The 14,045-nt window shown below is 35.6% G+C and overlaps 1 pseudogene; it reads right to left on the bottom strand.

The window, feature by feature from the left end:
* Positions 1-475: 475 nt before the first annotated feature.
* Positions 476-8,271, bottom strand: LOC107951224 (probable sucrose-phosphate synthase 1; annotated as a pseudogene).
* Between the last annotated feature and the right edge of the window lie 5,774 nt (positions 8,272-14,045).

Here is a 14,045-nt window from a genome sequence, read left to right as displayed (position 1 = left end):
AGTCTTTATATTTTTAAAATTTTAAAATCTTAGTCCTCATCAAACAATAACGGTTAAATTCATTAAATTTTGTTACTTCCACTCATCACCCACTAAAATTACAAGTAAAAGATTGGCGGCTGTCATTTGCACCAAGACTAAAATTTCAAATTTTGAAAAGTATAGGTTTTAAAATGGTCCTATTGGAGAATATAGACCAAATCTACATCTGTATACATAGTACAAGACTAGTAATTGGATTGGGTTAGGGTTAAAACTTCAAATTTCAAAGAGTATAGGGACTAAAATTGACAAATTTGAAAAGGTCAAGGATTGAATTTATTTAAATTGAAGTACGAAGCCTAAATCCATAACTTTTACAAAGTATAAGGACTAATAACAGAATTTAACCAATAGAAAATATCTGCATAAACAACTTGTAAGCCAGTATTAGATTATTATGATAAGAACAAAGCCAAATACAGGCTTGAAGGTAATCCAATTCCACACATTTTTAATGATACAACAGCCAGCCATTTATAAGTTCAAGTTCAACAGCTGGTATTCAAAGGACATTTTTGAAGGAATGTACAAATATCAGGGATATATATTTACATTTTTTTCTTAGTTCATGTTTCAGGGTAATAAAGAAAAAGGAAAAGCTATCAGCCTTGCAAAGTCCATACTTGAAGGTATGTTTTACGAGTCACCAACAGGCGCTGGAGAAAGGACAGTACGGTAGGTGACCGGAGTTTGCTGAGAATATTGAATGGAGGCATGGCCTTAATGTTTCTTAGCTTTTGAGTAAATTCTCCAAGAATTCGCGAACGTCTGTGCTCGTGCAATCTTGAGAGGTCTGAAGAATGTTGGGACTGTCGACGGGCATGACATCAGAGAGCGGATAATTTCTGTTGGCGAGCAGTTGATTGCTTGTGTTGCAGCAAATTCCTTTCAATATTATGCTTTTATGCACCCCACCAAGCAAACCTTCATAATCTTTGTCCCCGGAATCTCCAACAAAAACCACCATTTTCGACAGGTCGAGGCCCCACCGAACGTATAAATACCTAAAATGTGTGTTTGGGGTGTCTTTGGATTGATACATAGCTAAATAGGATAAGTTAAAGAACAATTAAAAGAAAAAATCCCAATGAGCAAACATGAAAACAACTATTTAAAGCTAAAAAGCAACGGTGGCCTGAGAAAGATCGGAGAAGAGAAAGAAGTTCAAGCATTAACATTTCAAAGCATTGCATGCTTTGTTGACTACACATTGAGGAAATATTGATCGAAACAAACTCAGACTCGGGTGTGACTGAGAGTGTCAGGAACAGATAAATGGCCTTCATGGGTGGTTGAATTTTTTCTATATATTTGGAGAGCCTTTGAGGATCATATCTGAATATGTTTCGGACACGTGTGTCGAACATGGATATTCAAGCAACCAGAAGGGATCCGTTGCTAGAGTTTCGGACTCTTAGTTCCAGTAACCAGGGATCAAACCCCAGCAGCATTAATTAAGCTATAATAAAAGAAACATAAAAACTGTTTAAAAGGTGGCAACGACAGCAGCAAGTTGAAGAATCCATGCAAACTTACGTTGCATGCATGAAACCAGAAACTCGGCTGAAGCATGTTGGAATCCGTTGTGCAATTCGACAAGCCTTGTCCTTCTAGTTGACTTTTGTTAGTCTATGGTGTAATCATTGTATGTTTTGATCAGCTAAGGTTAAAATGTGTGCTTAGCTGATTTAGTTGTCAATTAGGTTGTCATTTTGTTGATGTAAACCTTTAGTTACTTGCACAAGCAAGCTGTGTTTTCTTTCTATGTAACTTTGTTCTATTTATGTTTGTAACCATGCACTTATTCGGGTAATGAGGAAAAACTTTTTGCTCATTCATCTTTTGCTTGTTCTTGCTCCGGTTTTAAGCTTTCAAACATCTAAAACATTCATCTAAGTTGTTTTTTAAACTTTGTTTGCTAAGTTGAATCCAACAAATGGTATCGAGAGCCTGTTGTCTTTGAGGGCCTCTTGTTGTGTGCTGAGTGTTTGAAAGAAAAGAAGCAGGAACTATCTTTGTTGCTCAGAGTTTTGGAAGCTGCGTGAAGATGAGCTTCTCACCACCACCTCCACCCGTGTTTGCTGGTGAAAGCTACAATATATGGGCTGTCAAAATGAAAACATATCTACAGGCACATGACCTGTGGAATGTTGTCCAAAATGACACTGAACCACCACCCTTAAGAGCTAATCCCACGATAGCTCAGATAAGGCAGTATAATGAAGACTGTGCAAAGAAGTACAAGGCCATGTCATGCCTTCAAAGTGGAGTTTCAAATGCTATCTTCACAAGGATAATGGCCTGCGACACACCAAAGGAGGCCTGGGACAAACTCAAGGAAGAGTTTCAAGGCTCAGACAAAACCAGGCAGCAACAACTCATTAACTTGAGAAGGGACTTTGAGAATCTGAGAATGAAAGACTCAGAAACCATCAAGCAGTATGCTGACAGAATAATGTCTACTGTCAACAACATAAGACTGCTTGGAGATGACTTTAGTGATCAGAGGGTAGTGGAGAAAATCATAACAACCTTGCCAGAGAAGTATGAATCCAAGATTTCTTCCTTGGAGGATTCGAGGGACTTATCTGCCATTCCCTTGACAGAACTGATAAATGCTCTCTATGCTCAAGAGCAAAGAAGAGCAAACAGAATGGAGGAGTATTCTGAGGGAGCTTTTCAAGCTAGGAGTAGAGAGAGTTCAAGCTTCAGCTCGAATCACAAAGGCAAGAAGCCTATGTCAGAAAAGAAAGAAAGAGGAAAGAAGGAAGTTGCCAAGAAGAAGTTTCCACCCTGTGCTCATTGCAAAAGAACAACTCACCTTGAGAAATATTGCTGGTACAGACCTGACATCCAGTGTAGAGGCTGCAAACAGCTTGGTCACATTGAGAAAGTGTGTAAGAACAAACCAAAAGCTCAGTCACAGAATCATAATCAGGCTCAAGTAGCTGAAGATATCGAGGCACAGGAAGAACATGTCTTCACAGCCTCCTGCTTTGCAAGCTCAAGCAAAGTCAGCAAGATTTGGCTGATCGATAGTGGATGCACTCATCATATGGCCTCAGAGGAAAGCATGTTCAAGGAGCTTGACACCTCATTTGAATCCAATGTTAGAATTGGAAATGGTGAGCTTCTTAAGGCTAAAGGCAAAGGCAAAGCAGTGATTTACACCAAGTCAGGTATTAAAACCATTTCAGAAGTTCTTTATGTACCTGACATTGACCAAAATTTGTTAAGTGTTGGTCAGCTACTGGAGAAAGGGTACTCTCTCCTGTTTGAAGGCAAAATCTGCACAATCAAAGATGCTACTGACCAGGTGTTGGCAAAAGTAGCTATGCAAGATAGAACCTTCAATGTGGATGTAAATCAGTTGCAAGCAAGAGCATATGCAGCTCAGACTGATGAGGCAAGTCTGTGGCACAAAAGAATGGGGCATGTGAACTACAACTCACTCGGGCAAATGCAAAAACTGAATTTGGTTGAAGATATGGTTAAGTTCGAGCCAAACAAAGAGGTGTGTGAAGTCTGTCAGCTTGGCAAGCTAACCAGACTGCCCTTTCCAGTCAACAAGGCATGGAGAGCCCAAGAGAAACTTCAGTTGGTTCACACTGACATCTGTGGACCTATGAAGACCAGCTCACTAAATGGCTGCAAGTTTTTTGCCTTGTTCATTGATGATTGCACCAGGTTTTGTTGGGTAACCTTCTTGAAACAAAAGTCAGATGTCACTGACTTCTTTCTCAAGTTCAAGGCTTTGGCTGAAAACCAAGCCAACAGCAAACTCAAAAGCCTAAGGTCAGACAATGGAGCCGAGTATGTGTCTCAGAGGTTCCAGAAGATTTGTGATGATGCTGGCATCCTACACCAACTGACCACTGTTTACACACCACAGCAAAATGGTGTTTGTGAGAGGAAAAACAGGACTGTTCTTGATATGGCCAGATGCCTACTGTTTGAGGCCAAAATGCCAAACAACTTCTGGGCTGAGGCAGTAAACACATCTGTCTACTTACTAAATAGACTACCAACTAAAGCAGTCATAGGTAAAACACCCTTTGAGGCCTGGTTCGGGCAGAAACCAATCGTGTCTCATTTGAAAGTGTTTGGATGCTTATGCTATGCACTTGTGCCAGCAGAGAAGAGAACCAAGCTGGAAAGAAAGTCTGTGCCAGGGGTATTTGTAGGCTACAGCAGTGTGAAGAAGGGTTATAGGATCTTCGATCCATCAACAAAAAAGGTTATTGTAAGCAGAGATGTCAAGTTCAATGAAGGAAGCTGTTGGAAGTGGAATGGGACAGATGCAAGCTTAACTGAAGAAGACTTGCAGGACCTTGATCACCAACATGCTGAAGTTGAAAATGAAGCTATGGATGATTTTGATGATATGCCTGTTAGGGGCACCAGAACATTGGCAGACATCTATGAAAGATGTGCTGTGACCATGGTTGAGCCATCCTCCTATGCTGAAGCCTCGAAAGAGAAATGCTGGCAAGAGGCTATGGAAGCTGAACTAAGGATGATTCAAAAGAATGAAACCTGGGAGCTGGTTGATAGACCAGAAGGTAGGAAGATCATTGGAGTTAAATGGGTGTTCAAGATCAAGAATAATGCAGATGGATCACTGAACAGACACAAAGCCAGATTAGTTGTGAAAGGGTATAGCCAACAGCAGGGAGTCGATTTCTTTGAAACATTTGCTCCTGTTGCAAGGCTGGACACTATAAGAATGTTGTTTGCCTTAGCAGCCCAGAAACAGTGGCAAGTGCATCAACTGGATGTCAAATCAGCCTTTTTAAATGGATTTCTCATGGAGGAAATCTTCATAGATCAACCTGAAGGCTTTGAAGTTCAAGGAGAAGAAGAGAAGGTCTACAAGCTCAAAAAGGCCCTGTATGGTCTCAAGCAAGCTCCAAGGGCCTGGTATGATCGAATGGATACCTACCTGACAAGGCTCGGGTTCACAAAGAGCACCAGTGAGCCCACTCTCTATGTTAAGAAGGAAGGTAATAAAACTTTGCTAATTGTTTCATTGTATGTTGATGATTTACTGGTCACTGGCTGCAAAAGGGAGGAAATTGAAACCTTTAAGAAGCAAATGCAAACTGTGTTTGAGATGACTGACCTTGGATTAATGACATACTTCCTTGGCATGGAAGTGAAACAAAATGAACAAGGTATTTTCATAGGCTAGAAGGCATTCGCATCGAAGGTTTTGAGCAGGTTTTGCATGACAAACTGCAAGCCTGCTAGCACTCCTGTGGCTTTAGGAGAAAAACTCACCAGCCTAGGAGATGAAGATCGAGTGGATGAAAAGAATTACAGAAGCTTGATTGGCTGCCTGCTCTATTTGACTGCAACTAGACCAGACATCATGCATGCTGTTGGTCTTCTATCGAGATTCATGCATTGCTGCACAGTTGCACATTTTAAAGCAGCAAAAAGGGTCCTAAGGTATGTCAAAGGGACTCTGAGTTGTGGAGTGAAGTTTGAAAGAGCTGAGGAGCTGAGACTAGTGGGATATTCAGACAGTGATTGGGCTGGTTCTGTTGATGACATGAAGAGCACATCAGGCTACTTCTTCACCCTTGGCTCAAGTGTCTTCTGCTGGAGCTCGAAGAAGCAACAGACAGTGGCTCAATCCACTGCTGAGGCAGAATACATCGCAGCTGCTTCTGCTGTAAATCAAGCCATTTGGCTTAGGAAAATATTGTGTGATCTGAATGCTGATCCAAAGGAGGCAACTGTGATTAAGGTTGACAACCAATCGGCTGTAGCCATTGCCAAGAATCCGGTTTTTCATGGTAAGACCAAGCATTTTAAAATTAGATATCATTTTGTGAGAGAAGCTGAAATGTCCAAGGAGATAAGCTTAGTTCACTGCTGCTCAAAAGATCAACTTGCTGATCTATTAACCAAACCATTGGCTGCTTCAAGGTTTGAATATTTGAAAAAGAAAATCAGAGTTTGCTGCTTTGTAGCCAAGGAGGAGTGTTTAAAAGGTGGCAACGACAGCAGCAAGTTGAAGAATCCATGCAAACTTACGTTGCATGCATGAAACCAGAAACTCGGCTGAAGCATGTTGGAATCCGTTGTGCAATTCGACAAGCCTTGTCCTTCTAGTTGACTTTTGTTAGTCTATGGTGTAATCATTGTATGTTTTGATCAGCTAAGGTTAAAATGTGTGCTTAGCTGATTTAGTTGTCAATTAGGTTGTCATTTTGTTGATGTAAACCTTTAGTTACTTGCACAAGCAAGCTGTGTTTTCTTTCTATGTAACTTTGTTCTATTTATGTTTGTAACCATGCACTTATTCGGGTAATGAGGAAAAACTTTTTGCTCATTCATCTTTTGCTTGTTCTTGCTCCGGTTTTAAGCTTTCAAACATCTAAAACATTCATCTAAGTTGTTTTTTAAACTTTGTTTGCTAAGTTGAATCCAACAAAAACTCTACCTGAGGGCTTGAGAACGAGATGCCAAAACCGGAATAACATTTATCCTGGTTCCAATTCGACAATAAATAACATTACAATGGAGAGCTTGAATTCTCAGCAACTTTCGGAGCTCTTTAACAGGGGGAACCTGAGAAGAACATAAACATAAAATAGATGTTTCCCATGATATCATAAAGAAAACCATAAGCCTACGTGAACATGCTAGACAAGTTAGAAATGTAAACTAGAATTCATCCTTAATGAAAGAAAACTTACCCTTCCTGCATTTTTCACTTCAAAAGTGTAGCAGTAATTGGTCGAAAGGTGTTCGGCTACAGTGACAACATGCTCCTCATTCCCTGCTATCTTATTAGTAACAGATCCAGCCCAACGGACAAAAGTCTTTCTCAATCCTTCCCCACCCCAACGATACTCGATGTGCGAGTGGTAATAGAAGTCAATTACAAAGGGACCATCTTCAGGGTTAATAGTTGAATAGAAGAGATCACTACCGCTATTGCCAGATGAAAGCATCAAAATCATTAGCGTTCAAGCCTCCAGAGACTAGAAAAGACTGTATCTCAGATATTGTCATGTATGTTGACAATATAAAACCTATAGAGCCTTCAATCCTTTCTTTTTCGACAGCCTCAAAAACCTTTCTGATAACATCAAGAAGATCTGCATTGGAGTCGGGAGTCCACAGCAATGACAAAGATATGTTTCCTCCTCCTTAATACCGGAAACTTACCTGTGCAGGAACCATGGTCAATTCTGTCTCCGGATCCAGCTTTCCTTTGATCTTTTAAAACACCTTTTGACCATGATAAAACGGCATTCTCCAACTTGCTCTTTCGGTCATTCCATTCGGAATCTAAAGCATTATCATTTCCACTAGCTCCACTCCCATCTCCACCCATTGAAAGCATTATCATCTCAATGAATCACTATCTGTTTCTGAACTTTCACCTCCATCATCACTCCTTTGCCACTGAGAATGCCTTGGTTTGCAACTGGCAATTCGAGATAAGTTTTACAGTGCTCTGGCCATGAAAACAGGTGATTGTTCTTCAAACCATTTTGACGGCATCTTGACCAAATGTGTTGGGGCTTGATATAATTTACTTGCTCACAAACGTGCAGTAAGGAAGCAATCTGCTCTACACAACTGATCTGCTTACTCATTCAATATGAAAACAATACATTTATAGTCAAAATACATCACCAAATATTCAACTAATCCCACTAATTAATCAGCATTGAGACTATTAAAACATTGTTTGTACACATCAATAAGCTGACTTATCAGCTCAATCATCACCTAAACCCATCAAAACATCAACAACTAAGTTCATTTTCAACCAAACTAAATTACATTGCAACTAAAACAGAAAATATGTTGCTGCAACATGCACAATTGCTGCAGCATGCATACAAGCTGTATGCACTCAACAAAAACATCATAGCCACTTTAACAAAAACATAACAGCAACATGGTTGGTCATTTTCAACAAGATGCTTGTCTGCAACAAGCTTCAGAAGAGCATCAGCAATAGACTGCTGGTCATGAGGATCGACAACAAGACCATTGTCAATCACCTGCAAAACATCTCATATTGATTGTCACCGCTGGGATTCAAACTTGGGATTCTCGCAAAAGCTTGTGATTCTCTGATGTCAAGTAGAAAACATAATAATTGATGAGTCATACCCGATGTATGTCAACAGGACCTCCGTTTTTGGTGGCAACAATAGGCAAACCATGAGCTGCAACCTGCAACCTGCAACAAAAGAGCCAAAGTCATAAATGGTTCGGAAATAAGATGAAATAAACACTATTTATAACTTATATTGCAGAGCCAAAGTCATAAAGTGGGCCTGGCCAGAAAACAAAAAAACAAAGTACCAAAATCCACCTAAAAGCCCAACAAGGACAACAACCCAGCTCCGATAAAACCTACAGACTTATACGTCTACTCTAATACCACTACAGCAAAACAGCATCATTAGACAGGGTTCCCGAAACTTCTACCCATCCTTCGATTATGGTTTTTCTGTTACGCACACAAAATACGCACCGCGAATAAAACCCCCACCTCCTCTGCATTCTTGGTTATTATATATCAGATGCACTTGCTCATCTTCTATCCCACAAAAACCCCTAGTTTTTTTGTATTCTTTCACCATGAATTTCATCATTCCAAGCTTCCCACTAAAACCTCCGAGAAGTTCTGTTTATGTTTCTAAACTATGTGGTTTAATTATATCCTCTCATTTTCCTCCAAATTATTACCCACCACCTGAATGTTTAAGTCCCGAAACTGATAAAAATGAATTACTCGTCATTGGAAAGATGGTAAACTCCGGTTTGTTTCGTAGTCCTATTGCTTCTCCTCATAATGTGATTCGAGCATTTTGTAGAGCAAGAAAAGTTTATCTAGCCGTGAGATATTTAACACGAATGGAATTTTCGAAGAATTACTCGACGGTCATTAAATTTTTTTGGAAGGTGAGAATGGTGAATACAGGAATGGCTCTCTGTGCCAATCTCGTTAAAGTGAGGGCTCTACCCTACCTCTATTTACGACTACACGTTGGCCCGTTCAGATTTAGGTGGTCAGTGGACAGATAACCTATCACCTAAAGTTTTCATGACCACCTAGATTAGGGTGGAGCCCTCTCTTTACGAGGTTGGCGTAGAGAGCCATTCTTGTATTCACCATTCTCTACTTCTAAAGAGATCTAATGACCATCGAGTAGCTCTCCACATCATTTTTTAATTCCATCCGTGTTAGATACCTCACGGCCGGAGAAAATTTTTCTGCTCTACACAATGCTCGAGTCACATTATGAGAAGCAGTAGGACTACCATTGATATAGGCGATGAGAACAGAAAAGACCATACAACAATGATTTTAACAACTCAATGGCTTAAATAAAAATTTTTAATAATTAAATAATATTTTATAACTTTTTAAAGTTGAATAACCAACACGTAATTTTACTTATAGTTTAATGACTTTGAATGTAATTTAAATTATTTAAAATAAATAGTATCGTTAAATATAAAAATCATAAATTTAAAAGGTAAATAGTAAAATTTGAAAATCAATAAACGAGTGTAAAATGTTTAACGGATGATATAATTTTAAAAAAGAAATAAATTTATCAAGTGATAAATATATCTTATTAAAAATATTAGATCACAATAAAACAATTATTTAAAAGTATATATTTATTAAAAAATTATGTCAAATGATAAGAGTTTAGATAAAAATATAAGAAGATAAAAAAATATTTATATAATATAATTTATTTTGTGAAAATTATGATTTTTAATTTTTTTTAAAATTGAATGGTACTATAGATATATTATTGGTTTAATATATTATTCAGTACCCGAGTTTGACACATTTTTTTAATGTGGTACCTATATTATTTTCTTGATTCAATTTAATAAATGAATTTATAAAAATTATACATTTTGGTAGTCTAATATAATGATTTTAACTTTTTTAGAAAGATATTGTGCTAAATATGAATAAAGATAAGATATGATACAAAATTTCTGTTTTTTTTAACAATAAATCGATTATATTTTAATTTCTAATAAAATTACATCTTATATTTTTATAATTATACTCACGGCATCAACGCAATTAAACCACAAATATCACCACACATATATATATATACACACAATATTTCTGAGACTTGTGATAAATATTAAATACAAGTACGTGTTTGATACAATGATACTCACTCTTTTCAAAACAAATCTTTTTCATATATTCAAAGATGCAAATATTTTGAAAAAATAATACGAGTTAAAAGTAACATAGAGTATATATAAGAGTAGCAACTTAATTGAGTTGAGTGAAGAGGCAGCAAGTCATCCTTGGCTCAAACCCACTCTCTATATCTTCATGCAAGACACTTCCACGACCAAAAATGACATATATACATATGATCATGTGTTGTGCTGCGGCAGTTTCTACTAAATATTTATAGGTAGAGGTGAGAATGGAGGTTGACTTTTTTGGAAATGGAGGAATGGCATAACACCACATTTTTTTTTATATTGAGAATAATTAATACATAACCAATGGAATATATATAGTACAAAATACAATCTTTATTTTTTCCCCTTTTTTTTGTTCTCAATTTGACCCTTGTGGAAATTCAAACAACACCAATTCACTCCTTCCAATACAATCGGATCGAGAACTGATTAAGGTATCTATTCGAAGAAGGGGATTGAACCAGTATAGACCGATTGAATTGAACAGTTGAATCAGATTTTTAATTTTTTTTATGAATTTTTTAATAATTTATTTGATCGAATTGAATAGACCAATCCAACCAATCAAATCGGTTAAACTGATGAACCAATAATTTGACTAATTCAATCATCAGTTCAATTCTAAAAACCTTGGTCCTACATGGCATCCATGGACTATAAAAGGAAAGGTGATTGGGCATTGTGGGAATATAATTTTTTGAGAGGATATGGAGATGAATAGTTACATGTATTGGTCTTCCATATATTGAGATATGTTGTTCAAGATCAAAAGGAATTAAAAGAGCAAAAAAAAAATACAATCATGGGTCAAAACCCTATTTTCTTTCTGGGCTGAATTATCTTCTTAATTATCTCTTTAACACACTCTTAAACACTTACCTAATTTTTTTTAAAAAAAAAACCCAACTTATCTACGTGATATTGTGCTTAGTGATTCTTCTTCCATTTGATTAAAGAATTGCCCCAATGGGCTTTTTATTGAAGATATATATATACTCTTGATCAATGTAGTTTGGTATCATTATCGGATATTGAGTAGTTAAGTCTGAATCTCACTTAGAGATGATAATAGAGTAGGGTGGGGGTGATTTTGTTAAATCTATCATCGTTCCTTAGCGGACATGTTTTACTCCACTACTAATTATGTTTCACTATTAATGTATAATCTTGATAATTATTACCACTTTCATGATTTTTTTATAATACATTAGTACGTTTTTACTATCTTAATAATTATATATATAAAGATAAAAAAAGGTAATTTTATATAGTGAAACGAGATGGGACAAACAATTATTATAATCGCTCTATACCCACTGTCCAAAAAAATATTCAACAAAAAATTTCACTCCATTCAAAACGAATCGGATCAAAATCAATCGAGCTATTTTGATTTTGTCATCCCTAAATTGTTTGTAGTCTAATTCATGTAGTTCCATGTTTTACCATTAGCTAGTACTTCCGCATGACTATGAGCCTTAAGCCGAAAAAGGACTTAATTTTGGACATAAAATGGATCCTCAAGAGATTGTTAGATGGGCCTTGGACATGGTTCTTGTATAAAATTTAATTTCTTCATCAATAAGGTCCTTAATATATTTATTTATAAAGTTTTAATTTAATACCGGTTAAGTATTAGTTCGATTTATATAGGTATTATCATCAATATAGGAGGACATGGTTTTGAATGCGTTGAAACGCATTATCCTCTTATTTAAGAGTTAGGATAGACTGTGAAAAATAATTTTTTTCCTTTTTTTTGATAAAAATGTAAAATATTTGTAGAACCATGTTTATTTAGTATTATTTTTATTTTAATAATTTGTTTTTAAGTCTTTTTGTGTCATTTCTAAAATGGATTAATTACACTCAATGTCACTAAATTATTAGTAAGTTTACATTTTAGTCACTCAACTTCAAAAAGTTACAAAATGGCCACTGAATTATTCGAAAGTTTTCATCTAAGTCATTGGACAATTAAAATTGTTGATGTATGACCTTTGCTCGCACCGCCTACACTAATAAAAAGTTATCCTTCCCCTTTTCTTTTACAGTCCAATTTTTTTCATGAAACAACTTTGAATGTCACGAATCTACGAATTAAAATTTAAACAACTTTCTTCTCCAATCTTCAATAATAGTTGTCAAATCGATTGGTACAAATCCATCGTACTAGTTGTTGAATAATTGCTTGGAGCTAGGTAGTTGTACTTAAAAAAAAACTTAACAGCCCAACAACTTAAATAAAAATATTCTTATTGTTCAATTACTTAAATGAAAACTTTTGAATAATTAAATGACCATTTTATAACATTTTAAAGTTGAGTGATCAAAATATAAACTTAATTTAAAGAAACAAATTTAAACACAATTTAATTTTTATTTTATTTTATTTTTAAAAAATGAAAAAGAAGATAATAAAATCCAATGGCATTGTTGATAATAGATGGTAAAGTAGTGGGCAATAGTTGAGAAAACCATAACCGAGGCATCCATTCATTCTATTCCATTCCCCAGTGGGACCCACACTTGCTGCTATCTTTTTCTACTTTAGAGCCGAAAGTCTTTCTTTTTCGCTTTTCCCCAAAAACCAAAATTCTCTACACCCGGGGGCCCGGCCCGGTAACAAAACATTTTCAAACTCGAAAAAGAATTTAAAAATCATTAAAATAAAAATATTTTATATTTTTTTATTAAATTTAAATTTTAAAAATATTTTTTATTGTTTAAATTGAACACAGGTCGAGTCAAGACATTAAAATCTGTTCAAACTTAACAAACTACCCAACCTATGAATAAATTTAATTTTAATTATTTACGAATTTCTAATTGGATTCAATCCCTACTTAGTATTTGTGTATTATGAATAAAAAATATATTTTTTGAATTTGAAAAGATAGTCAAATAATTCAGGGCATAATTCTATATTTGATTAGTCTATCGGATTTTAATTAAATAAATTATTAAAAAATATTAAAATAGTATAAAATTTTATTTAATTAACTTAACTATCGGTGCAATTAATTTACGAATTAATTAATTTTTATCCCTACTTTGGATCAATCGATTTAATCGATCAAATTTATCTGATTTCAACAACCTTTAAAAAAGAGTAAAATCTTCTTCTTCGTTTTTGTGAACCACTTTTTGGTAGTAAAGGATAAATCAAGAAAAGGTTCCTTATTATTCTTACATGAAAGAACAAAGTTCTTCCTAACTTTGGTTTTTGTTGGTATTGATTAAAATAAAAGACAAATATTAGTGTTATCTAATCATAATCGAGTTGAGAATTGATTATGGTATCGGTTTTGGGAGAAGGGACGAAGGTAAGGGCTAGAAATAAATAAAAAATTTATCTATCTAGCCCCTTGTTTTTTCCCCTGTTGGAGAGTGACAAAAAAAAAAGTTGACCCCTGAATCGGTATAAATCGATTAAACCAAGCTAAAAATTAGTTGAACTGAATTTTATTTATTTTTTAATAATTTACTTAACTAGATAGATCGATCGGATTAAAAGTTGGTGGTCTGATCAGTTTCAGCACTAACCGACTCCAAAAACATTGATTTTGATTGTCACCAAACTAACTATAATTACGGCAAAGGCAAGCGCACCTATCGAACAATAGTATAGCTATGGTGAGAAGGGAATATCGTATCCACGAGAACTACAAGTACTAGTAATTATTGTTTTTTCTATTATTTAGCCGATAAATTTGAGGAATTGTTTTAATCTAAATTTACTAATCTAAATTAACTAAGAACGCAATAGA

This window comes from Gossypium hirsutum, chromosome D13, assembly GCF_007990345.1.
Source record: "Gossypium hirsutum isolate 1008001.06 chromosome D13, Gossypium_hirsutum_v2.1, whole genome shotgun sequence".
NCBI classification, from domain to species: domain Eukaryota; kingdom Viridiplantae; phylum Streptophyta; class Magnoliopsida; order Malvales; family Malvaceae; genus Gossypium; species Gossypium hirsutum.
Note: the sequence above shows the minus strand (reverse complement) of the source record. Positions and strands in the feature narration are given on the sequence as shown.